The sequence below is a fragment of the Corvus kubaryi genome, unplaced genomic scaffold (assembly GCF_017639235.1).
Source record: "Corvus kubaryi isolate FWS band 111438036 unplaced genomic scaffold, C.kubaryi_AGA036_p1.0 37385, whole genome shotgun sequence".
Lineage (NCBI taxonomy): Eukaryota > Metazoa > Chordata > Aves > Passeriformes > Corvidae > Corvus > Corvus kubaryi.
In genome coordinates this window covers 32,910,937-32,938,562 of record NW_024581127.1, presented here as the reverse complement: position 1 = coordinate 32,938,562, position 27,626 = coordinate 32,910,937, and the positions used below count along the sequence as shown (strand labels likewise).

The 27,626-nt window shown below is 40.0% G+C and overlaps 1 protein-coding gene across 8 annotated transcripts in view; it reads left to right on the top strand.

Annotated features, from left to right (window-relative positions):
* The window catches only part of TRAPPC9 (trafficking protein particle complex subunit 9), a 461,101-nt gene that overhangs the window by 127,879 nt on the left and 305,596 nt on the right, over positions 1–27,626 (top strand). The window lies entirely within an intron of this gene.

Here is a 27,626-nt window from a genome sequence, read left to right as displayed (position 1 = left end):
CTCCCAGTCCAAGGTGTCCCCTTAGATACTAAGCCAAAAGTCACCATTCTTGATTTTAAAGACAAAACTGATTGTAAAAACACGGAGTATTTAGCTCCCCTAGGAATGGCCTAGGGCTGCTCCAATGGGCAGTTTTATTCACACCTGTCCCTGGAACGGCATGCTATATGAAGGTGTGGAGTCATAATCCCTTCCCTTTTCCCCAAGCACATCTTCAGTTTTACTGTAATGTCCTAAAAATGCCAACACTGCAGTGTCCCCTTCTCTGCCGCAATGCAAAGACTGGAATGGCAAATCAGTGGGATTGAAGTTCCAAATTATTTTACCACTGGACAAACAGCATCACTGATACTCGAAAACATCCTTAGCTGTTGTGTTACTTTAAAAAGGCATCAGTTTGTATTGGAAAGTATCACTTGGCAATTGCATTTATTAATTGTCACAAAATGCATTTGGGGAACTTGACACACAGGTCCAGTAGGCTTCCAAAATGAGTTTACAGAATAGGTTAGCCCTAGACGTTATTATTGGAAGAACAAGGAGTACACGGATTGTTGAATTTATTGGAAACTTGTCACAGTGACCGCTGCTGTCCACTGCCCAGGCTAGCTCCAGCGGTGTGCGGCAGGAGTGGGGAGCAGCTGGAGGCACGGAGCTTTAACGCTGCTCCTCTGAAGCCTCTGCTCTGCCCAGGGGAAGAACTAAGGCTCCAGGCACTGGGGCAGCCAGCAGCCCCCCCGAAGGGAAAGGTAACAAGTAGCAGGGAGGCTTGCCAGGAGAGGCAATCCACATTTACCGAAGGAGATCCATGGTGAACAAGCAACAATTGCAGTGCTGCTACACCTTATAAAGGAGGGTTGAACAAGGGGAGTAACCCAACTAGGGACCAATAGGCGGATCAGGAGGGAGGGACGCTGGATGGAAGGACTCAGATCTGGTCCAATGGTCTTGGTGGCTGGAGGGAGAGGGGTCACATGCCCCAATGGGGGCTTCGAGGTTTAGGGGATTTCCAAGAGGGGAGGTATCCAAGGGGGCAGGGTCTCGGGGGATTGATGGGGACCAAATAAGGGTAATTAGGGAGGGCTCGGGTGACAGACACAGAACAGTCCAGAACTCCGGGAGGGGTTCGGGTGATTGATAGGGAAGGTGCCAAAACAAGGGGAGGGGATAACCATTTTTGGGAGCACCGGGGCAGCGGCTTGGATCTGGGACAAACCAACTGGGAATAGAAGTGGGGAAGGTAGGGACGAACCATTAGGATACAAAGAACATACAAAATACAATAAAAACATTGCATCACCACAGAAACTGAGTGTTGCATTACCATCCGTAATGCCTCATCCTCCATTGAGGAGGCATGAGCTAAGATGAAAGAAATAAGTGGTTTAGCTGGATAATTATTTCAGTTCATGCAGCCATGAGACTGGTTTAGTGGATTAGAACCTGGATCATGGGTTACTACCCTCCTAAAGTCTTCAAGGCTTACGGGACGGGGGAAATGGTTAGCACAAGTTGAACTTGGAAATGTAATGGGATTTGTATTTATATTTGTTGTCAACATAATCACATGCTTGCTCATCTTGCTTCCCCCTCTGTTCACTATATTCGTATTACCAGCGTGGGAGAAGACCATGTTCCTCAGGAAATGCAGAACCATGGGGCGGAATGTAGTAAATGAGTAAAAAGTACGGAGTGCTTCTCCACTGCCTCTTTGAATATGAAGGTTGGAAAGTTAAAACTGAACTAACTCTGACAAAAACTTTAGAAACTGCTTTATTTTAAAAAATGAGGCACCTGTTTAAAGGTCATTAAAGAGACTGTAGTTGATGTATCCGGCAAGCAAGCAGTAAACTTCTGATCCATCAGACAAACTTTGCCTGGACAGCAGCGAGCAGCAAATGAACTTCAAGGGAGCAGAGGTGAAGTTCTCCATGGATATGCTGTTGCTGTTGTAAACGAGGCTGAGACTTTGGAAAGGAAAAGTCAGCTAATTTATTTATTAACTGCTGAGAGCGGGAACCCAGGATAAGCCCAGGCTCTCCGCGACAAGCCAGAATGAAGCAATACACCAACAAGACAGTGAGACCCACTGGAGGTGCTGCAAAATCTACAAAGTGTTGGGAGTCTTTGCTGTCTTGGCTGTCCTGGTTGCTCCTGTGAGGCTGCTTGTGCCCCACCCCACTGGTGCTGCTCCCTGGCTGGGCAGCTCTGGGAGGGACCCCGGGGAAAGCCCCATGGCACCCATGGAGATCTCCCCCTTGGCACTCTGTGAGCCAGTGCTGGAGCCATGGTGGGGGTAACCCCTTTCCTGTGCTTCTGGAACAATTGGCTAGATGGGCAGAGTCCAACAAGATGAAGTTTAAGAAGTCCAAGTGCCAAGTCCTGCATTTTGGCCACAATAACCCCCTGCAACGTTACAGGCTGGGGACAGTGTGGCTGGACAGTGCCCAGAAAGGGACCTGGGGGTGCTGGTCAACAGCCAACTGAATATGACCCAGCAGTGTGCCCTGGAGGCCAAGAAGGCCAATGGCATCCTGGCCTGTATCAGAAATAGTGTGGTCAGCAGGACCAGAGAAGTCATTCTTCCCCTGTACTTGGCACTGGTGAGGCCACACCTCGAGTACCGTGTCCAGTTCTGGGCCCCTCGGTTCAGGAAGGACGTTGAGATGCTTGAACGTGTCCAGAGGAGGGCAACAAGGCTGGTGAAGGGCTTGGAACACAAGCCCTACGAGGAACGATTGAGGGAGCTGGGGTTGTTTAGCCTGGAGAAAAGAAGATTCAGCAATGACCTTATCGCTCTCTACAACTACCTGAAAGGTGGTTGTAGTCAGGTGGGGGTTGGTCTCTTTCTCCAGGCTCCAACTGACAGAACAAGAGGACACAGTCTTAAGCTGCACCAAGGGAAATTTAGGTTGGATGGTTTTTACTGAAAGAGTGATAAAGTTCTGGAATCGTCTGCCCAGGGAGGTGGTGGAGTCACCATTCCTGGATGTGTTTAAAAAAAGATTGGATGTGGCATTCAGTGCCATGGTTTAGTTGCGGTGGTGTTAGGGCATGGATTGGACTTGGTGATCTTGAAGGTCTCTTCCAGCCTGGTGATTCTGTGTGTGGTTCTGTCTGATTCTCCTCATCATTCTTGGCATTTTCCTACTTTCCTATTTTCGGTCTTTCTTTCCTCCTTTATGAAGAAAAAAAAGATTGAATTATTGCTTGGGATCCCAACATTTGACATCATTTGTATTTAATCTTGTTTAGAAGCTAATTCCTTTCTGCAATTGCGGATCAAGGCAAAACTTGCCTCTCCTCACTTTTAAGTGGATTGGAACAAAGGACTGTGAGAAAGTGCTGGGAAATTCATCTTTCCTAAGCAGTGCATAGGTGTGTTTTATGAGTCTCGGACGAATGACTTGCATTCAGTATGAGTAAAGTACTAATGTGCCTTTTAAAAATGTCTATAATAAAAATATAAAATGCCTTCATGAGGAGATACCATATTGCAGAGCAAATGACTTCACTGTCATGCTGCAAATGTCCAAATTTTTTAGAAGTGTTAAGGGTGAGCTAACAAATATATTCAACACGTGCTTGCAGTGTTTAGCTCCCTTGTTTTACAAGGCAGTTTTGTATCTCAGGATTAAAATGGTTGTGCATTTATTTACATGTTATGGAAGTGTTCAACAGAATAAGGTGTTATGGAAAATATTGTTATCTAAAGGAAAAAGTGGAGCTCATGTTTAAAGAACAGTGAATTTACCATGAAAGGTTAAAAAGTAGGGTAATTTTAGTGGAGTCATTGAAAGGCTGGCTTTTATGTCTGTGATACCAAATGGAAGTGGTAGAATGTAAGTTTGAGGTGCATCAAAAACCAGACTGATAATCTCTTCCCTTCTAAAGGAAAACAGCCTTTTGGATTACTACATTAGGTGCTATTATTACAAAAGATAAGAATTATACACACTTAGTGCTACAGAAAATACAAAATATTAGTAAATCTACTCTGGGATAAGTGTATAAACTCCTCAGAGAGGGCTTCAGAAGCTTTTTCAGCAAGATGATTGTGGTTTACTAGATGGGTGTAGTTAGATGTCAAGTAGTCAAGTGCTGTTTCAGTGGTTATATCTATTTTTCAGAGGAGTGATAGCTTATTTTAGCAGGATATTTTACATCACCAATGGCAATGCAAGATGTGACTTGAAAGTAATCTCAAGTAAATAAATCTAGTAAGAAAATATTGTCTTATTTTCCTGGTGTACTTTACACCATAAAAGAAATACTTTTATACTTTTTTTTTTTTTTATCAGATATAGTCTGTTGAGTGGCTGCTATCTTAAAAAACTGTGGTGTAAGTGCTAAACTTCCCTGTCATATTTTAGAAAGAGGGTTTAGTTATTTTCTTCTTGTCTATTTCTTTTCTTATTCCAAAGTCTTTGTTCTTCCCCATTTTTTAAACAATCAAAACACCCTTGTTCCATTCCAATGCTTGATGCATGGAGTTGTTTTAAACATATAAAGTTCCAAAATATGTTATAAAAGACCCACTTTCTATTCTGACCCTTTCAAGCTTTTCTAATGAGTAAAATTTTACCTTTGATATTGTAGAATTAACTCTTCTAACAGAACAAACAAGTTTGCTGTATTTTTTTAAATCTTCCTAGTAAGTTCTAAGCAATATGTTGCTTTGACTTTATCCATTTTCAAGGCTATTTTAGGTAATGTTTTCATTCTTGCACACTGTCAGTCATTATTTTGTACTATTTTTTTTTTTAAACTCCTGGTCTTGTTCACCTCTTTTCCTCTGATCTAGTGTTTCCTGTGTGCTTGTAGTAATCCTTGTAAGGAACATTGAAGAATTATCCTTACTCAACTCTCTGGTGTTTGCAAATCTAGATTATGCACATAAAACAGGGCTTTCTTTGGTCAAATTATAGAAAACAACTCCACTTAACAAGGAAGTAGCTTTTATTAGTAAATAAAGGGCCCGCTGTTTAAAACTTAATTTTATGGGTTAATGAATGCAGTCCACATGTGCCTATGACTTAACCAAAGATCCCATATACTTTTCAGCATAGTTTTCAAAAATGCTGCTTAATTCTCAGTTGCATTTTATATCCTACACAAATTGCCTTGCTGACATTTAAAACTGTCTACCCATACACTGCTGCTTATCTCAGTGACCTTCTAGTTCCTCATGTTCTGGTGTGAGAGCTAAGGTGTTGTCATTTGTTTTGGTGACTCTTAGACATTTGATATCACAGGAGTAGTTAGTTGGAATGTAATTGTCCAAATGAAATTTATCCAAACATGAAGGTTTAATGCTTCTCCGCATGTGAAAACGATTGGGTTTTATGTCTCATCAGAAATAGAATTCTTTCAGCAATGTATTTAAATACTAGGGTATAAAGTCAGTGCCTTGTCCCAAAGTAAGAGTGCTGCCTTCTGAAAGATGAAAGATTTCCTTTCTTTAGACTGACTTTTAAACTATATATTACCTTTTTCCACAACTCAAATGCAGTTCTGAAATCTTTCTGTAACTTGATCTCTTTACATTTTGTTTTCTACTTAAAAAAATATAAAATATGAATAGTTCCTGTAGCAGCTTGGGTGGGTCGGACGGTCGGGACGGACGGAGACGAGAGATCTCTGAAGTCGGATCTTGGAACATGCGGTTTATTGCAGAGGGTGTGGGTACAGGGGCACTGCTTAGAGCTGCCTGCTGCAGCTCGGAGCAGGCCCAAGAGAGCAAGAGTGTAAGCGTAAGAGCAAGTAGGTAAGGGTGGAGTAAGTAGAGTGGTGGTGGTAAGTAAGAGAGTAAGCGGGTAAGGAAGTAAGTAGAGTGGAACGATGAAGTCCTGGTTACAATACAATAAATCATCTTCTGTACTGAATATTCTAATTTTCATTAACCAATCTAATACAAGATACAAATCCTATAGCATTTACATAGAGCCTATAAGAGTTCTTATATTACCATAGAGTGTTACATCTTAACTCCTAAAAACTGCTCTTTGGACCCCTTCTGCTGAGCTAGTAGGGTCTGCTCTGACCCTTGGACCGCTTGCAAGCAGAGGGTATTGTTCAATCAAAAGGGGATTACCTTCAGTCGGCCATACCATTGTTTTCCAGTTGTTCAGTAACTAAGACTTGGCATCTTAAAGGTGGCCTTCATTTCAATGTCGCTTATAGTTTTCATATTCCCAAAATCTTTTGTCAGGCAATCATATTTATAAGGTTTTCCTGTTTCATCTTCCCCAACAGTTCCTTTGGTTTTTGGAACTGGTAAGGGTGCAGTACAATGTAAGTGACATTTATTATGGTTCATCACCTATATTTAACTGAGATTTGGTGATGTTTCTGACAAGCTGCTTGCATTTAGACCAAGTCAGCAGTTCTCCATGATGACATGTGGGCTGGAACAGGAGAACTAATCATCTGAAAAGGACAGAAAATAAAGGATTCAATGGCAATATGTTAGGAAAGACAATTTAAAGTAAATATTGAGAGCAATTATTATTGTTAATTTTAATCTGTCAGTTTGACATCTGTGAAGTGCTGAATGCTTCATTTTTTTGGGTTACACAAATACAATGACTGGAATGAGCCATAGTGTTGAAGACCCAGAAGGATTTAATTCTTCACAGTCTTCACAAGTACAAGAATATATTCTTAAGTTTCTTCATGCTGTATTTTATTTATTAGCCTTTTTGAGTTCCTGTTATGATCCTGAATCAGATCTGTGTTTTTCTCATTCCAGTGCACACTTTATTATTAGTAAGTACGCTAGACTCAAGAATTGTTTAAAATTTTGACATCAAATGAATTCATAAATACGAAGAAATCAGGAGAGAAGTGAGTTTATGTTAGAATGCTGTTGAGTGACTGAATGCAGTATTTTTCTGAGGCCATTTTAAGAGAGAAGAAAATTACCTGTTTTGAGGTTTAGTAAGAAGAACATTTAAATTAAAACTATGTTTTTATAGACAATTCCAGTGTTGTGGAATGATTTTGGCTGGCTGCCAGACACCCCCCCCCCCCCCAGTGGCTTCCTTCCAACAATAGGATGAGGAGAGAATAAGATGTAAAAGCTCATGGACAGTGATAAGGATGGAAACAGGCAAAACTCGAGACTGCACATTGCCAGAAAGTGGAATAATTATGGGGAGTCTTTCATTGTGAGGGGACAAGGGTTGGTGTTTGTGTGTGTAAAGTGTCCACCTGTGTCGGTCATGTGAAGATGTTCCTTTGATTTTGGCCTTGTCCAATGAGCAGAGACACCTTGCACTACAGCAGGTTCCTTGGGGCTCCTTCCAGCCTGGTCTTTGACACTTCCAGGGATGGGGCATTCATGACTTCCCTGGGCAACCTGTGCCAGGGCCTCACCACCCTCACAGCCAAGAATTTTTTCCTGTATCTAATCTAAACCTACTCTCAGTTTAAAGCCATTCCCCCATGTTCTGTCATTCCAGCCCCTTGTCCAAAATCCCTCTCCAGCTCTCCTGTAGCCCCGTCAGGCTCTGGAAGGGGCTCTCAGTTTTCCCTGGAGCCTTCTCTTCTCCAGGCTGCACAGCCTCAGCTCTCCCAGCCTGTTGCCAGAGCAGAGGTGTCCCAGCCCTCAGAGCATCTTTGATGCCTCCTCTGGACTTGGTCCAGCAGCTCCCACGTCCTTCTGATGTTGGAAGCCCCAGAGCTGGATGCAGCACTCCAGGTGGGACCTCACCAGAGCAGAGCAGAGGGGCACAATCCCCCAGGAAACATCCCTGGACTGCAGGAGGGGATCTCTGCTCTGGGCTGGCAGCCCCTCCTGCTCTTCTCCTCCCCCTGCACCCTTCGAGGTCTGGAAATAATGTCCACTCAAAACGGAGAGGATCCCTTTTGCCCTCCTTGTTGGCTATTTGCTTGTCAGATCTTCCTCATAAAATTCCTTAGACTCTCAGGCAGTGGATAAAGTAACGGTGGATAAAGGGATCCTTTGTGAGCTGGTGCAGGAAAAGACACCTGGGAGCTCTGCTGAGTGTGTGTGTAATTAAAACATGAAAACATTGCTGTGCAAAACACTTATTATATCATCCATCACGATCACTCAAAGGAACTGCTGTTTTAAGAGCAGAACCAAATTTTGGTTTGTTTAGCTGTGAATTTAATGAGTAATTTGCTGTTAAAATACTCAGAAAATTTGAAGTGAGAACATTTGCAGGCCATATTTGGAATATTGGGCTTTTATACAAGGAAGAGGTTTTTATCTTTCAGAGATAATGATTTTTAGGTCTCACACAGGAAATCAAACTACAGTCCTTTTCTCCTGTTCCTTGAGCTCTCCTCCGTGTGGTGCTGTGTGTCTGCAGCAGGACAAAGCTGAATTTCTGAGTAGTTTTTCTATACATTAAAACATTTGACACCAACTTCTTAACTTGATTGAAGTAAACATTCCACATCTCTGGATAAATAAGCAACCTGGAACTTTGCATACAGGAATTGTCTGTCACATCTCTTAATGTTTTGACTGATAGAACCACTTAAAAGCACAGGCAGATTAGTGTATTCCATTAATAATGACTTAAAATATATTAGATTAATCCTGAATTTATTACCTGTCGTATAGTTCCAGGCTTAGAGATGAGCGCAGGACAGGTATTCCAGAAGTGAGGAAGACTCAGTGTGTTGTGGGATAAAAGGAGATCTTTTAGACAAGCTGTAGATACTTCAGCTTTGAAGTCAGTAGCATACATCAGCCATACCTTAGCATAATGATAAACTGCAGAATATAATTTTACAAATTCTGTTAACATAATTCAGGGTTTTAAATTATTTTTTTACATTACAATGATGGGCTTTTCAGTGAATGCACAGAGATCTTTTTTAAGGTGGCAGATTGCTGCAAATCAGAGAAGATTTAAAGCAAAATAGATTAATAGATCAACCATATCACTGACTAACACTGAATTTCATAAAATAAAGGAATGCAGGCAACCTGTTCCAGTGTCTTTCCACCCTCACGGTAAAGAATTTATTCCTAATATCTAATCTAAACCTACTCTCTTTCAATTTGAAGCCATTTCCCCTTGCCTTGTCACTAAATGCTGTTGTAAATAGTCTCTCTCTGTCTTTCTTGTGGGCTCCCTTCAGGTGCTGGAAGGCTGCAGTTAAGTCACCCTGAGGCCTTCCCTTTTCCAGGCTGAAAAATTTTATGTTTAAAATAATGTGGTGGGAGTGAACAAAATCACTATGACTGCACCCCGAGCACCTCTGTGAAGTGCTGTGATGGTTTAAGTTGCCAACTGTAGTTTGTCACCTCCCGCTTTCAGCCATCTCTGTGCCTGTGGACTGATTGACAGATGGCAAACATGATGCCAGTACTTTCTGAGAATTCCAGATCTGGGACACAGTGTACTGCTAAGCCTGATGTCTCTGTTGGACACTGATAGAAATTGTAGTGCAGAATTAGTGGACACGTGAATGTGTCCCATGGACTGGGGACAGGCTTTTATTTTGCTTTTGAAGTCAGTGCTTCACAGTCCATATGCTTGACATACTGGAGTTCTTTGAAGATGTGAAGAAACACTTGAAGAAGAGAGATGGTGAAAATTTTTCTGGATTCAGAGAAACCTTGAACAGGATCAGAGAAGAGAGGATCAGTGAGGGTTACTGTCTACATAGAATTCAGCTTTGTTTTGTGCAGAGAAAGACATTCACACCCATTTCTCTTACAATTTTCAAGTAATCTCATGCTATTTGTGACTGTGAGAGTGGGTTGAGAGGTATTTTGTGTTCTTGCACTGTTCTTTAGATATCCTGTTTTGGCTGCTGTATGTGGCCATTTCTTAGAAGTATAAACTCAGAACTTTTCTCTGCAGACTGTAACATTGGTTAATTTTATCTTAGGATAAAGACTCTTTGCTTTTAGGTTTATAGTGGTGAATCTCAGTAAATGCAGGTGAGCTGGTGTCCAGCTATGGAAAACTTCAGACATGTTGTATAGTAGTTTTTAACTGAGAGAACAGCAGATGAGCATTTAAAACATGCTGCCTTAAATATTTTTGAAGAAGATGCATCCTAGCAAGTACTAAGAGATAGCTGTGAGCTGCAAAGAATCTGGAGTAAAAAGCATCTATTGTAACTTTTTAGGGCATGGGTTTGTGTTAGAAGTCTTAGTGTGAGCCAGGATTTATTTTGGATTTATATTTGTATGTTCATGCATTGATTATTGCATCAGATGTTTTGAAGTACTTCAAAATATGAGAGTACAGATAACATGGTGTTATTACCTTAAGGGAATGAGTGAAAACATGCAGCCACTTAGAGGACATTTGTGGTTTAAGTTTCTATTACAATCTCCATTATACAGAAAATGGTTAACCCCCGTAATTATTCTCTCTCCAGCCACCAAACTTAAGTTGTTCATTGTGGTGGCCATTCTTTATCTTTTTAAAATAGCCTATGAAAAAGTGAAATATTTGAATTTGAAGCAGGAGAAAGGGAGAGCAAGGCCTGAAACATCTGAGTAATGTGGGCAGTGGGTGAGTAGTGTATAATAACTTGCCAGATATTTGCTCTGTAGAACAACATTTTTCCTTGACATCATTCATAAAGCTGTCATCCCCACACCACAATAGAAAGATACTTCCTTCTACACATTTTACAATATCTTGCAAGTTTGTTTGACAGGTCACATGACAGGTCTATCAAAACTGGGAGTCTCCTGTGACAAAATTCAAGACAACTGGCAATCCTGTAAATGGAAAATGTGGAATTTATGTATGTCAAAAGCAACCCCATTTTTATTTAAATTTCTAAGAGTTGTCTTCTCATTTTTCCTTCTCATTTTTCTATCTGTAGGATTTGAAATATTAAATGAGAACCAGGCTGAAATGCTGTCTAGCTGTACCATGCTTTATATAACATCACATGAACACTTGCTTGTCCTACCCTTGGATTTCTTTATGTCATTTAGTTGGAAAGAATTAAACTAGAGCAAAATTAAGAAATAAACATTAAAAAAGTTGTATATTTCCCTTAACACATCAGAGGTCAGTGAAGCAGGTGGCTGAACCTTGCTGAGAAAAACTTGGGAGTTCTTCTGCTTGAACATGTGCTTCATGAAGCACACAGAAAAGCTGGAGAGAAGCACAAGGTAGTGATGGATGTGGATTCCATCAATCAAGCACAAAAGATGCATTTCAGTGCCTGAGAGCATGAACAATTTGTTTTTATAAATTGGGGATATACTTGGAATGGTGCAGACTGTTGTCCACAGTACTTTTGAAAGTGGTGAGGTTGATCATAATCCTTGAAAATGCTCAGTCATTCACCTGTGTCACACAGCCCAACTCAGAGGTGTTCAGGTAAGAGGAGCTGTGGGCTGTGTTCTTTCCAAGGGCTTCCCTGGGTGGCAGAGAAGGTGGCAAGAAGATCCCTCCCTGCCTGCTGTGTCCTGGCTGCTGCCTGTTCTGAACCTTCTGGAGAGGGAAAATTTTCCCTTTGTGGAAGTAGATCAGAAGGCTCACAAGGGGAAGTTTTGCAACTGAGGACTGAGAAAGGGGAAAAAAGGAATGGCTGAAAGGATGGAAGCTCTGCCATCAGGATGTTGGACCTCAGCAGCCAGGGACACTCATGGGAGCAGCACGAATTGGATCATTACTTCTCTCTGGTGACAAAATGGGTTTACATTAATAGGAAATGTGGCAAAAACCTGCAGATTTTTAAAGTGAAGCAGGGAGTGCTGAGGAAAGGATGTCTGTGCTGCCAATGCTTTTGAAGAGGGATGGGGGATTTTATTTCAGACTGTCTCTAATCTGACATTATGGACTTGAATGTCGGATAGTGGATGGAGTGCACCTTCCAAGTTAGAATCACAGTATCATTTCTTTTGGAAGGGATCTCTGAAGATGGTCTGGTCCAGTACACCTGATCAAAGCATGGTCAGCTAAACCAGGTTTCTCATGGCCATGTCCACTCAGATTTTGGGTATCTCCAAGAATGGACACTTTATAAGCTCTTTGGGCAACCTGTTCTAGCATTTGTCTATGCTGACAATAATAAAGCCCTTCCTTGTGATTAAAGGGAATTTTCTGTATTTCATTGCCCCTCATCTTTCCACTGGAACCCAGTTGGCTCCATCTTCTTTAGCCCATCACACTGGGTGTTTACTTGCATGGGTATGATCTCCCTGAGCCTTCTCTTATCCAGGCAGAACATTCTAGTCTCTCTCAGTCTCTTCTCATGTGACAACTTCTCAAATTCCTCCGCCACCTTGGTGACCCTGGACAGGACTGGCTCCAGTGTGTCCATGTCTCTCCTGTACTGGGAGTCCAGCACAGGCCACAGCTCTCCTGAGGGGTCTCAGCAGGTCTGAGCAGAGGGGAAGGATCATCCCTGACTGGCTGATGGTGCTCCTGATGCAACCCTCATAATTCACCCTGAAATGATCAAGTTTTATTCTTCAAGACCACTCCAGAATGTGAGCAAAGACAATAAATAAGAGTGAGGAGGAGACTGAACACAAAAACATCTCCAGACAAACCTAATCCTGAAAATGTCCCCATAAAGTCCAATGGTGGATTATCACCCAGGTGAACTGATAAAAAAAGTGTAAGAATATAGGGGGCAGAGAAAACTTACTTACAAAGCTTTAAAAAATTCTGTTCTATTTTCTACTTATTTATTTTTAAATGGTACCAGTTCTCAAAAAATTGTAACTTCTAGTGGATGGAAAGAGAGGATTGTAGGAGACAGAAGTCCAGATGATTTTGTTTCAAAATTTGGGCTGACTTCAGGTCCCATCATAATGTTGTGGTTCACATTATCCTGTGGTATTTTAAACTTGGATGTTTTCTTTTTAATGTTTTGTGCTTAATGCAGTTACCTTGGCACAAGTGTATTATCAAATAATTGTAATATTACATGTAAGTCTAATAAACTTCATTTTTCAGAACTCGTTAGGGTTTCTTGTCTGCTTTGGAAAAGTTAATTGCCTTTTTATAAAACCATTTAGCTTCTTTTTCTCTCTGGCATGGGTTGAATGCGGGTAGGTAGCCTAAGGCAAACAATTACCAATCAACCCTCAAGCAGAGACCTTAGGAGTAATTTACACTTTTCCCATATTAAAGCTGTGATGTTAATATACTTATACTGATTTCTTGTGTGTCTTTATTTCAATAGGAAAAAGTTACGCTCCTGCTACCTGGTAAAAATAGATCATAAGTTGCCAAACAGATTGTTTACCATTTGGTGTGATAAAATTAAAATGTTAGAGGTGGACAAGAACAACTTGATTCTTTATAATCTTATTATTTTTTTAAAGCAGGGTGTGACACTTGTCATGTAGATGCAGGAATACAGAGTCAAGTATTGATGCTTTGCTGTTGCTTGACTTTTAAAAGCAACTTTTGGTTACTGTTTTTCTTCTATTAAAGAGGGTGTCATACAAATTTATTGCCAAACAATCCCTGACTTTTAAATGATACAATTCCTGACCATGTTTTAATCATTGAGCTTAAAAAAAGGGGCATAGGAGGAATTCTGGATGGCTGAAATTACATATTTTGACACTTTAGAAACAAATCTAATTATAATTTCTAAGAATATCTAATTTTAATGTAATTACTCCTGTCAAAAAAACCCAACAAAACAAAAAAAACCCAACCAAACAAAAATCAATAGCAACAACAACAACAAAAACCACCCACCCAAAAAATCCCAAGCCACCAAAAATCCCCCAAACAAACTAAAGACAAAAAAAAAAAAAATTGATTTGGTTTTAAATGAAGCAAAGACCCATCATTCTGGTTAAATACATTTGAATAAAAAATAAAATTGCCAATCTGTCATAATTCTTTTAATTGTCTTTTTTCCCTACTCTGTTTTTTGTCTGAAAATTTAGTATTCCATACGTCAAGAATAGGAGACTGTTTCTTTTGACTGTTGGCTATTGTGTAATTGCCTGCGGTCATACCAAAAACTATTCCTGTCTTTTAACTGGTATTGCTGCAGCAAATGGGAAGCATTAACACTTCTGTGGTTTTTACAGTGAGGACACACTAAATTGCCTTTTGGTGAAATGATTTCTAACAAAGAAAGCCAATGTTTTGCTAAGATTTAGGAAAAATAATTTATAAGCTGTTCTTGGTAATTTTACAGAAATCACAATGTTTGCAGTAATAACATTTTTAGTTATGTTAAAATTAAAAAAAAATCCATTTCAAGATTAAATAGAAGTTTTATGGTGGTGTTTAGCAGAGTAACCCATTAAATACGTATTCTTAAGCATCGTAATTCTGTTAGGAATAGATAGCTAGAGCATCTCAGTGCCTTGTCTAATCAGGACTAAATCAGGATTGTTGAGTTGCAGCTTTAATTAGTTGTACACAAATAGAATTTTATGGAGAAGAAACTTGGAGATTGTTGCATGTTGTTTTTCTTCTTTCTGGATGAAAAAAGTTGTCAAAGTTTGTTCATTTGTTTGTTTGTTTTCCTCAGTCTTTCATTCAAAATAAGATAAAGACAAAAGCCACACATGGCATCAGTTGTAAGGTAAAGAATGTTCAGTGTATGTTTATATAAAATACTGTTTCCATATAAGTTGTTAAGAATCAGCACTCTTCCCAGTTTTAATTATTTTGGTTGTAGTTTCCCATTGTGCTTTTTTCTGCAGAGGTTAATGGGTGGTCAAGTGGAATTCACAGAGCAAGGACAGTTTTTGCTTAGGATTTAATCGGGTATGAGTAACAGTTGGAAAATTCATGATTATGTTTTAAACCTCTGAAGTTATGAGTCACTGTTTGGGAGTTTCCTGCTGCATATTTATGAAGTGCTCAGAGATGACTCAGTGTGTTTTTTAAATAAGCATTTGTAATCGTTTTAAGTGTGTGCTAACCACTTAGGTTGGGAATCAAGTTAACACGCCCTTAATAACATCAAAACTGTAGTTTCAACATCAGGTACCAGGACCTACCTACCTTCCTGCCTTCCTGCCTTCCTATCTTCCTGCCTTCCTATCTTCCTGCCTTCCTTCCTGCCTTCCTGCCTTCCTACCTTCCTTCCTGCCTTCCTTCCTGCCTTCCTTCCTGCCTTCCTTTCTGCCTTCCTGCCTTCCTTCGTCCGTCCTTCCGTCCTATTTCTTGGAGAGAGAGAATTCAAAAGTAACAACATAAATTAAGCCTTTTTTAAATGTTATTTTTGTAGAATGATCTGTTATTTTTAGAGCATTATTGATGTATGTGAAGAATACAGATGTGTCAGTAGTGGCAGCTGGAAAACGGGGATGGTTCAAGTATTGTCTGAGCTCATGCTCAGAAATAAGCACCAAACACCTGCTGCAGACTGGTCACTGACGAGTCCTTTATAAATCTCTGTTTCTGAGAGAGCATTTTGTTACACCTCTCATTTGCTTTGTGACCTTTGCCTCTGGAAAATTTGTCTGTTTTTTTGGTAACATCACGGAATTTAAAGTGTATTCTCAGCCTTCAGGAATCCTCAGGGCAGGTGGGACTGGAGCCGGCCAGCATGGGCCATGTCCGTCCACCTTGCTGAATTGTGCCAAAATGGGGTCAGTGAAGAATGGAAATAAATTTTAGTGTCATCTCTATGTCTGATTCATAGCTGCAATTATTTTTCTTATGTTTACTGAAGAGCTAAGTCCAAATTCCCTGCACTGAGGGGAAACATTTGAGGGAATTACACACAGAGAGTTTATAGGAACACTGTCTGTTTTAATAGTGTGAGTGAAGGTTTGGTTGCTTGGTATATTGACCTTAAAAGAACCTGCCCAGGGACAGACAGAAGATACATCAGAATGGAAAGTGTTGCTGTTTTGCAACTCAAAGAACTGATTTCTAGCCAGACTAGAGGACAGATTTAATTTCTGAAGTCTTAGTTTTTGAAAACTGATTTCACTCTTTTCTTATTCTGTTATTTTTGTTCATTGTATTAAGGAGTAGGAATCTGCAATATTCATTCTAACTCATTAAATCAGTGATAAATTTAGCTCAGTAACTTTACTGATTTTAAAAGTGATGGTGCTACTGAAGCCTCTGTTTCCAACCCAAGTAGCAGCTGAAAAATCTGAAGTGCTCAGTCTCTCATATTTATGCGTTAATGTCTGTGCTGAATAAACAGATATATAGATTAAGTTGTTCAAGCGTTCCTCTTTTAAAGCCCCTTTCTTCATTTGCTTCTACTTAATGGAAATTCACTAGTTGGGCTTTTCCCTTCTAATCAGAGGAATTCCTGAAAAAATGAGGATTGTTTAACCCAAGAATTCCAAAGAGTTCTTATGTAAAAATCTGATCAGTTCCAAGGATCTTTTATGTAATTGATTTTTTTCCCTGATTTGCTGGATGCATTGTTTCTTTTTAAGGTACTTCTGTTTTTGCAGAGGAGGATTTTTATCTTTTTAGGGTGTGAGTATAATTTTTCTTCAGAGTGTAGTATAATAATATTATGAATAAAAATTATACACATAGTGAAGGGAGCTGGGTTCTTCAGCAGAATGTTTTGAACAGTGAATGGATTTGAGATCTTCATGAAACCATCTGTGTGGGATGGAACCCCGTGTTGTAAAATAGAAACTCTGGGTTATTCTTCCTTGGGTAATGGTGATGGCCCTGGACCTGTGTATGACCTTATGCCCATAGGGGGGTACATGTGATTCTTCCTTCATAGTCTGGAGTATTATCTTCATATTCTCTGGTGGTTCAAAAGTTTGTAACTTTGACAAGTCAAGTTTTATGTTGCCATTGTGGAAGCAGAGTAATTAACACAGTTACTTTACACATTGTTGGTAAATATGGTAAAACCAGAAATGAAACTGCAGAGTTAATTTTAAGGTACGAGATGTTGGGATACTGTTGTAAAAGGTTTTTTTAATGAAGGGCAGCATCACAGTAAGCAAATCTGTCAGAGTTCTTTGAAGCATGTTCAGAGCTCCTGAACAAAGAGAAAATCATTGGTACTGCTCACTTGATTCCTAAAACACTTCCAGAGATTCTGACAAAAAGCTCTTTGAGAGAGCCAAGTGTGCTGCGAGATAAAAGTGAGGTCCCATCATGAGTTGAGCTGGTTCAAGGTAGGATAAATGGCCCATTTACACACTGAGGGTGGTCTCCTGCCTAATTCCTTGGGATTGTGTTGTGTCTGTGCATGCTTATAAAGGATCTGGGCATTAGAATGATTAGGGATGTGCCAAAGATCATCAAGGATAGCACACGTGAAAATCAACTCTTAGGGATTACAGGCTTATCCTGCAATAGAGGTGGGTTGGTAAGTTTGAGGTGAAGATCAGCATTGATCCACGTGCATGGTAAAGTAATGCACATGAAGAAAATGGGAGTCTTAATTCCAAATGCACAGTGATGGACTCTGAATTAACCATTGCAGTGCAGGGTAGAGATCTTGGAAGCACGAGACATTCTACAAAGGAGAGTATTAGGAATAGAATATTAGAAAGTAAAGGAATAGAGAACAAAACCAAAAGTTTTTCTTCAAAGAGTCCTTACCTCTCTTTGTGTGCAGTCTTACCCTCTTTTCTCACAAAGGACGTGGTGGAAATAGAAGGAACAGAGAAGGGATGGACTGTGCTGAGGAAGAGTGAAACTGTGCAGAAATGTTTGGCATAAAAAACCAAAATTTAATAACTTTGTGGTGTTACCCAGGGACTTGAGGTTGTTGCAAATGAACTTATTCAGACTTGGTGGTGTTGCTTTGGTGGGAAGGTTGGAGGAAGGCTCACCCTCACATTTGCAGACCTTAACAGTGTTGCAGAGCTTCGTAAAATTCTCACTTGGTAAACTCAGATAAATTCTGAAAAGTTGTACTTGTTTGCTGAGTCTGGAGCAGCCAGATGTGGTATGTAGCCATTAGAGAAAGCCCTGTGCTTGCTCTCTCCAAAGTGAGAGGTGACCTTGTGAATAAGCAGGAACCCTGATCAGAGGTATCATTCCCAATTGGGGAGCCACTTCTTCAGCACTTGTTTCTGGTTTTTCCTGAGTTCTTTCTGGATTGTAGTGGTTTTATATGTTATTTAATTTATGGCTTCATGGTGTGTGGGGTTTTTAAGCTGGAGACATGGTCTTTGTTATGCCCACATGTTGGTTTTACCCACCTCTCATGGGGTATGCCTTTAGTGAGAAGGGATCTGCCAGCATTTGTGCCTTCACTCTTGGGGACTCTGCCTGTAGGGTGAAATGAACAGGTTTCAGTGAGGAAATACATTCAATGGTGCTGCTTTACAGCACCCAGCATGTTCTTAGATGTTGCTGGGAGAACCAGGTGGTCTCCACATAGAGAAATTTCCCCTTGGAAGGGTGTGTGTATATGTCTGTGATTTATTAATCAACCTCTGTTCCTGCATTTATTCTCTTTTTGTGCCTTCCTTCTTCAGAGTCAGGGCAGGATTTATCCAAAGCAGTGTGGCCAGCTGGTCAAGGGAGGGGATTCTGCCCCTCTGCTCTGGTCAGACCCCACCTGCAGTGCTGTGTCCAGCTCTGGGGTCCCAGCACAGGAAGGACATGGAACTATTGGAGTGAGTGCAGAGGAGGCCACCGAGAGGATTGGAGGGATGGAGCAGCTCTGCTGTGAGGAAAGACTGAGAGAATTGGGATTGTTCAGCCTGGAAAAGAGGCGGCTTCAGTGTGAGCTAATTGCAGCCTTCCAGTACCTGCAGGGAGCCAACAGGAAAGATGGAGAGAGACTGCAAGGGCCTGGAGGAATGGCTTCAAACTGAAAGAGAGTAGGCTTAGTTTGGATATAAGCAAAAACATTCTTTACTGTGAGGATGGTGAGGCCCTGGCACAGGCTGCCCAGAGAAGCTGTGGCTGCCCCATCCCTGGAATTGTTCTAGGCCAAACTGGATGGGGCTCTGAGCCCCCATGTCTAGTGGAAACTGTCCTTGCCCATGTCAGGGGGGGTTGGAATGAGATGGTCTTTAAGGTCCCTTCCAACTGATGCCATTCTATGATTCTGTGATTTCAGAATCAGAGAAGTTACCAAGGAACACGTGTTCTGCCTTGCCCTTCCGTTCCTTCCAGTCCTCCAAGAACAGTGTGCAGGGCTGCCTTGATCCCTAGCACAGGTTTTTCTAACAGATTCTGCAGTTTAGTGTCAGCAGACGGAAAATTCTCCATGGGAATGTTCCACATAAAAGTTACTTATGTTTAGATTGTTTTTAATCTCTCATCTGTATCTCAGCCAAGAACGAGGTGCTATGACAACTGTGGTCAGCAGTGCTGGGACCCAGGCTGAGGGAGGTAAAACCTCTGAGGCAGCTGAGAATGTGCATCAGCCCCTTGGGCATGCAGCTGCAATAGTGGGACCCAGGAGACCTGGATGCAATTTGTCTTTAATTAAAGAAGGCAGAATTCTGTGATTAATACAATAAAAAGAATTATGTATTATATTTCCTGAATATTTCCAGAGGGGATTTAAACTCTAGGAGGGAATATTGTCCAGGGGAATTATTCTGTGTATTCCTATCTTCTGTCTTTAGGAAGTAACAACTTGTATTCCAGCTAAAAAATGCACACAAAATCACTTGTGAATGTGTGGCTGCAATAGGCAATTAGGAAGTGCAGAGTTTAATGAGAAATGAATGCTCTTCAGTACAAGATTGCTGGATATTATATTTTATCTGTCAGCCTGTGTATCTGTTTGTCAAAGTGACCTTTGATTCACCCTATTTGTTAATGCGGAATGACTACACCATGCCTGCCTTTAAACTTAATATTATTCTGCTCACATCTCCATTCTCATTATAAACACAGCTATTTTTAGCCTGCACAGATTCAGAATATGCCTTGTAAGCTTAAGGGGGATTTATTGAGCTCCTGTGTGTATTCACTAGAGATTCCTTGTTGAAGCTTACTGATTTAGGATTGGGGAGGGGTAAAATGTACTATTTAATTCCCAGAATATGCCTGCAGGAGCTATATTTAGTATATTTAGTAGCTTCAGCTACTTGTCATTGCCATTGTGCTATTTTTACAAAGAGATGCAGCACTTCCATTGTTCAGGAGTTTAACTAGACAGAAATGTGGATGGATGAGGTGGTGTGGTGCAGGAATTGCTGCTGGAAGCCCATGTGTACTGGGGGCACCTGAGTAACACTGCACCAGAGCTCAACACAACAGGCACCTTGTTCACTAAACCGGGTGTGTAAAGTCACCTGGTTAACACAGGTGCTAAAAATTACATTTAATTGTGTGTTACACAGATAGAGAAGCTTAACAGCAGTGACAATGTGGGCTTTGTACATACAAAGTATGTATTTGTATTTGTACATACAAAGGTCTGACCTGCTGCAGAGGCACAATTTATTTCATTGCTTAACCACTTGTTAAGAATTTTATCCTGGCTTTTGTAGTTGCCATGTGTATTTTTAATGGAATACAGAGGAGACAAATTAGCATGGAGAGTGCGTGCTGCAGTTGGGTCCTGGAGGATGATTACATATGCACTACAAGATCATTACATATGCATATCCTTTTTATAATGCATGTATCAGGGCTCCTGCTATCAATTACGGCGCTATTTGGTGCTATAAGGGACAATATCTACAGGGAGAGTCTCCTTTTCTTGCTTGGGGAAAATTAGGAATTCTATCTTGATCAATGAAGCATTCCAGTAGATTCAGATTTGCTTCAGGACTGGCATGCAGAGAAATGTGTAGGTGCTTTCTGCCTTTACTTGTGTGTTGAATTTCTCTTTAAAACCACAGAATTTATGTTTTATCAGAAAAAATAAAAGAGGACAGTCATATCATTTATGAAAATGTGAAACCCTAAAGGACATTTTGTGTATCAGGAAATCAGACAGGTTAGCCATGAGTGAAGACACTGATATTGTCCAGTGAGCGTGCAACGAATAAATCTCTTTCTGCAAAGCAAATAGATCCCTTCCTGCCAGTCTCATGTCCATGGTTGGACTTGATGATCTTGGAAACCTTTTCCAACCTAAGTGAATCTGTGATTCTATGATATCACTGTGCACTTATTCCACCAATTATTTTCATGTAAAAATTCAATTTATTATATAATTTCTTCTTTTAAATAATAATGAGGTAGTGTTTTCTACAGGCAGAAAACTTCATATATATTTGTTGATGTAGTCAAATTCTAATCTTCATTTCTTAACATGGACCTTTCTTGGGCAGCCTACGATTGTGCCAGACACTAAAGACATTAGAGAGAGCCAATTTATTTTCAGTTTTGAAATAATACTCACCTTGAATTAACCCTGGTGTAAAGGCTTGATTCTCTCCTCATCACAACTGATAAACTCCACTTCTCCTCCCAAATGTCCTTTCAATATCAGCATTTCTAGTAAAGGAAGGTCTGAGTGTGAAGGAGTGATGTGAATTCCTGCATGGAAGAAGCTTTGAGGATATAAATATCCAAGTCCTTTGGGACTGAGTTTAGCAGCAGGAGACTGGTCCAGAGACTTGGTGCTAAGGAGCTGTGTGTATCTCAAAACCACAGATTCCAGTAGTGCTGTTCTTTCCTTAGGGAGTAGTAAAGACTTGATGCTACTGTCATTTAACTGGAGGATGTTTTTCCTATTAGACTGAGGATTTTTGTCCTCCCAAGGAGAATTAGAGAATTTGAAGTTAGGCAGAAGTGTCTCTGCTTTTCTTCTTCAGCAGTGTGGGAGTGTTTTTTTTTCCTTTTATCCTTCTGAGAACATGTGGGCAGGAGGATGTTCAGCCCATGGACATAGAGGCACCAGTTGCTTCTCCCAACACTGCTGTTAAGCCTCATTCTTTTTACACAAATTTATCATTTACGCCTCTTTTTTTGTACAAGCTTTATCCTTTGTCATGTTACCTTGTGGAACTGTGGGCTGTAGACTCAATGATGAGAGGAAGAAGCAAAAATGACAAGTATTTTTTTGTTAGACTATTACAAATGAAAGCTCAAGAAAGTGCTAACCTATGTTAATTTTGATAGCCAGGTGAATGCTCAGGCAGAGCTGTGTGCGTTTCCAAATGTCAGGACTGGACTTTGAGATCAATGCTAAACACAGACACAGTCTTCGTGTTCACAGGTTGCTACAAAGTGGAAGCTTGATGTATTTGAGTCTCACCTTCCTTGGTTTCAGCTATCCAGGCATCTCCATTTCCTTCCCAATGCTCACCTTTTGGTCTTTTCCTTAAAAAAAAGATTTAACTGGGTCCCATGCCCTGTATTTGTGTCTGAAACAGGTTGCTGGACCAGCATATCCCACATGCTTGGATTAAAATCTTGCAGCTTGCAAGACTGGACCTTTTTGGGATTGATCCAGTACTGCATGTTTTTGGGGCCATCTCTGCTGTTGTCAGGAGCTTGGGCATTCCCAGGGTCACCTGCTGCCCTTGAAAAGAGTGTGGTTAATTGCAGAAATTCACTTTCTCCTTGTAACTGCCAGATAACTTAATTAGTTACAGCCAGGCAGATGAAATTCCTGATCCATTATTTATTTACATAAAGCGCTTTAAAGATTTTAAGCATTCCACACTGCAGAATAAATGGAGAAATTTATTTTGTTGAGACAGATCCTCTGGTGCCTTTTGCGAGATGAAACTGATGAAGTAGCACATTTAAATTTCTCTTTTTTTACTGATGAGGATTTTACTGATTGCTGGTTAGAATTGAGTATGGGAGTAGAATGGTCAGAGAAGGAGAGGAATGAGGGAGGGAGGCAGAGAAAATTTAACAAAACTGGGGTTTATATTAAGTTTAAAGAAAAAATTCCCACACCCAAACAAACCAGAAAACAAAAGACAACAGGTGAGAAAAGGGGCTAAAGTCAGCAAGAATGGCTAAACACTCAGGAATGTGTGTAGTACTGTTAATGAAAATTTGGGTAAGAAACAGATCAGGAGCAGGATAGGATTTGGGAATAAATCAAGTTTACAGTTGGGAAAGTAATCTATAATTGTTTGTTTTTCCAAAGGAAGGTGTATTTGAAGCTTACCCACTTAGAATAAATTCTTTTTCAAATTTTGAGCCGTAATCACATGAGAAATTATACTCATTAATGAGAATTGTCTTCTGTAAGCCATTTGGAAGCTAAAATGGATAGATTCTATTGCGAATTTCTGTATTTTTGAGTCTGGTCTTCATCCTGATTTCTTCCCTTAGGTTTTAGTTTTTAAGTGTTATGAATTTAAAGAGGAGGCTGCAGTGGTTCAGTTTGGTATTTCTTTAGCCTTACTGCAGTCAGCGTCTGCAGTTCCTCAGGAGCAAACTGCCTGTAGCACTGACATTTCATCTTGTATGAAATGCTGAGATCTACTGAGTGTCATTTTTACTATACTAAGGGAATTTAGAAAACACCTGAAAACACAATGTAGTGAGCCTTGCTCACAAATTATGATTTGTTAATTTAATTACAGAAAACACCGATAATAAATATTTCAAAAATTATTTTTCAGTTTGGAAAAAAATTGAGGCCAAAATCTTGCCTGGCTCTCTGAAACACAGACAGCAGGATGTGGGGTGATGGGATACTCCAAGAAAAAAAAAATCAAAAAACCAGAATCTTCTGGTTCTTCCAGTAGCAAGGTACACACAGGAATAAAGTCAATTATTGCCAGTAAAATTGTTTAGAGATAAAGAAGCAAAGAATAAGGGAAGAAATTGACTAAGCAAAATAGATAATGTAGGAATTCAAGCCAGGAGCTTTTCATCTGAACTGTTTCCAAGTCAGTAAATTTTACAAAACCCAAAATTAAGATGTATAAAAGTAATTTTCATCAGAAATGAGGAAATTAAATGAACATTTTATTGATTGTTTGCTCATTTACAATATATTACTATCAATTTGAGTTTCCTGAGTACTAATTCATGCACTGTGTATATAATTATCACTATCGGTGGTTTCTTTGTTAATTATTTCTAGTTTTGCTGTTCAGCAGTTTCTAAAAGTTTTTTTACAGCTTGCTTTTAAATTATTTTTGTTTAAAAGAAAATTACTTTTTAAATGCTTTTCATGTTTTGAAGATTTTTTCTTAAAAAAGGTCTGATTATGAGAGCTGTTAATATTAAATTAAGGTGATGCTTTGTGTTCTTCTATGGAAGTTTTATTTTCCTTTACATAGAGCATATAATGATTACGTCTCTGCAGGTGGGCCCTTATATCCTTGATTTATAGTTCCTTAACTTGCTCTTGGTCTAAGAAAACTTCCTGAGTTATAATAATGTTATTCTTCACATAAAACTTTGAGCACTTTTTGGGTAGCAAATTTTCTTGAGTCTGGTATTCAGTCAACCATCCCTCACTTGAGAAAAAGCAGAGAGAAAGGACTGAGCTCCATATTTCTCTTCCCAGCACAAGAAATGCCCTTCACACAGCTTTTCCCCCATTCATTTCTCTATTTCTTTTGTCATTGCCTGTTTTGGAGATTTCTGTTCCCAGTCAGTAATGTTCTAGTTTCTTCATAAGCAGCAATAATCTGTAGAATCAGATGGAAATTCTCTTTAGATTTTGTTCTTTACTTCTGGGTAGGAAGTACTGCGGTAGTAGTTCAGTAGAAATACTTGCTCTGAGCTGTGGATTGCAATTGAATTGGCAATTAAAAATCAGTATTAAAGGTGTTGTTGCTCAGAGTCACCTCTGAGGTGTTGGCAGATGGGTGCTGTCTGTTGCCAGTGAATGAGGAAACTTTAGTGCCCAGTGGTTTGCTTTTCATTAGTGGCATCAAACAGCAATTCCTTTCTAACTTTACTTTAAATTTTATTAGGAAAGTGACTCTGGAATTGATTTCCATGAACAAACTGGTGCCAGATCTATGCTGAAAATAGTTTGAGGACAAAATGCGTGAAAAACCAAACCAGCAATTTTTCATAGTTTATCTATGGAATATTTCTGTTAGGTATCATTGGTAGTGGGTGCTGTTGGTTAAGAATGTCTCATTTGGAACTTAGATGCAGAAACACTTTTGTTTCCTTTCCTTCATCAATAGAAGGAAGGACCAATGAAATCATAAAAAATTTATCAAGCCAAAGCCATCGCAGTAAATATTTACTCTGAGTTTCCAGAATGGAGCTGTGCCTTAAAAACAGGAATGCCCCCAAGTCAACAGGTTTCTGAATTTCAGATGTGTTCAATAGTTACCAACAGGCTTCTTTTCCTGCCTGCCCTGAGACTCCGGTGTACTCCATCCTTCCTTCCTTTTCTTTTTCATGGATCATCTGCAGGCACAATGATGTTCACAGGGACATCCTGCCATCTCATTCTCAGTCTGCAGTGATGCAATTTGGAGCAATCTAAGAGATGCTATTGGGATTTGTGAGGATGAAGAGAATCTGCAGCTCAGGCTGTGATTTGTGTAGGTTTGACAGGGAGTGAGGATACGACGTTATTTAAGTAGCATTTGGGCCGTTCTCTGCAGGTGCTGTGGGAGAGAGTGGTAAATTATTTTAAATTTGTAAGTTTATGAAAGGTGTAGGATTTCTTTTTTTCTATCATAGAGATAGAAAATCAATCTTTCATGTTACAGGTGAAGTAGTTTTTGAGGTTTTAAAGGAGATTGAATTTGTTGTTGTTATGGGTTTTTTAAAAATTTTTTTTCTGTTCATATTACATAAATCCTAAGCAATAAAACTTTCTCTAGTCACCTGAAGGCTCCTGAAGAAAAATCATTTTGTTCAGTCATGTGCCACCCCTACACATCTATCTACAGTCCTGATGTAAAGTCTGCCTGATGTTTTTTCTTTGTGTGCATGTGCACATTCATAGGCTCCAGCAAATCATGATGGCCATAGAAAGAACAGAGGTTTGGGTGTGCTGCAGTTCTCAGAATCTCTTGTCTCCTCAGTGTTAAATGTGCCTAGTTAGATCTGACATTTTGGGTGGGAAGGGATGTCCTGCTGCTGTCTGGATTAATGGAATATGGTTGGGTTTCCTCTTCCCTGTTCTCTCCCGTGGGGTTTGGGGAGACACAGCATCATCAGCAGGGTTTCTCTTGCAAATTCCCCACTGCAACAGGGACCAAGATTATGAAGGTGCAGTTAAACTCTCCTGCTCATCAGTGGCACATAATGGTTGTATTTTTAGCCTTTTTTCTGGAGGTTTTTCACTTGGTATAGGATGGAAGGTGGTTTTGAATCTGAAACAGTGATGCTCTGTGACATTTCAAGCTCAAATGTGTTATGTGTTTACCTGTAATGACATGGGGCTGGGCCTGATAGAGCAGCTTTGTGCCACGGTCCCGTGTAGAGTGAACCACGGAGCTTTTCCCAGCAGGACACTGTGAACATTACAGCAATGATACAGAACATGCATAGAGTTTTCACAGTGTCCTAATTGAAATTGAAGTCCATTCTCACATTGCAATGTAAGTAGTGTCAGATCCCTGCACTTACAGAGCCTGGCTCTGATTTTTATGAAATGGTCCAGCTGGTTAATTAGGATGAAGTATGTTTTGAATGGATTTGTGCTTTTTTATTTTTGTCTTTAATATTGATTAGCTCTCCTGACATAACATAAACTTGAGTTCATTAACTACAAATTAGGAATTGACATAAACAGAGTAGATGGGTATGTCCAGAGTGCCCAGTGAAGGGTTTTATTTGTATTGTAATATGACTCTCATGAATTTTAATGAAACTAAATTAAGAATTAAAATTAGCCCACTTAAAAGCGAGTTGGAAATAGGCAGAACAGATAAGTGCACACATGCAGCAAAACATTAAACTCTTGATTTTGGTATTCTTTAAATCACTGGATTGTGGTTATTTGAAGAAAGTGATTCTGTCTCTGTTTCTTTTCCTTCGGCCAGACTTAGGATGGTATCAAACAGAAATGGCTTTTTTTTGTAAAATCCTTAGCTTGTTCCTTAAAGCTTATGAAAAAAACCTAACAGGTCTCACAAATTTTTTGTAAATCTTCTTGAGAGGCAGAGTGCTTTTACCTATCTGAGGGTTGATGGTGTCTGTTAAATAGATTTTCTTTCCTGGATAAGTTGTTGATTTGAGGGTTGGCATTTTTTTGCCTTTTTTTATGAAGAATGAGCTAAAAGCCAAACAAAGATGAAATTGGTGTTGTTTCTGAACCCTTTTAGGAAGTGTCTGTGCTTCCAGATCTAGGCTTCAGCATAGTATGTTATGTCCATGTTTGGGTGCAGGGCTGGCTCTACCTCTGCCTGGCTCTGAGATGTGGCCATAGCAGCTGCCCAAGGACTAGAATAAAAACTGAGGAAAAAAAAATCCAGTGACACTTCCCAAGTTCTCACCTTGCTTCCAGCAAATTGTATTTCAGGAACATAATGAAAGACGAGGTCATGAATAATCTGTTTGGATCAGTCAAAGGGTTGTTCTGAGCTTGAACACTGATGATGACATGGGAACCATGCTGGGAAGCTTCTCCTATGCTGTTCATTGAGGGGAAAGACACAAAGCCCAAATTTCCTCAGAGAAGTAAAGGCTCAGGGCTGCTGAGAGCAACACGTGCATAAGAGTCATGCTAGAGAATCACCCTCATTTTTAATATTTACTAACCAGCCATTTCCTATAAAACGAACACAAAGAAAGACAAGGTGCATGCAGTTAGGTGTTGTTTTAATCTGTTAGTTCATGGAGATGAAGTAAGTTTGCAGTGACTTGTTGAGAGACCATTCTTTTAGTTTTATGTGATCTTTATCTGCCCCCAAACTTTGAAGCTTT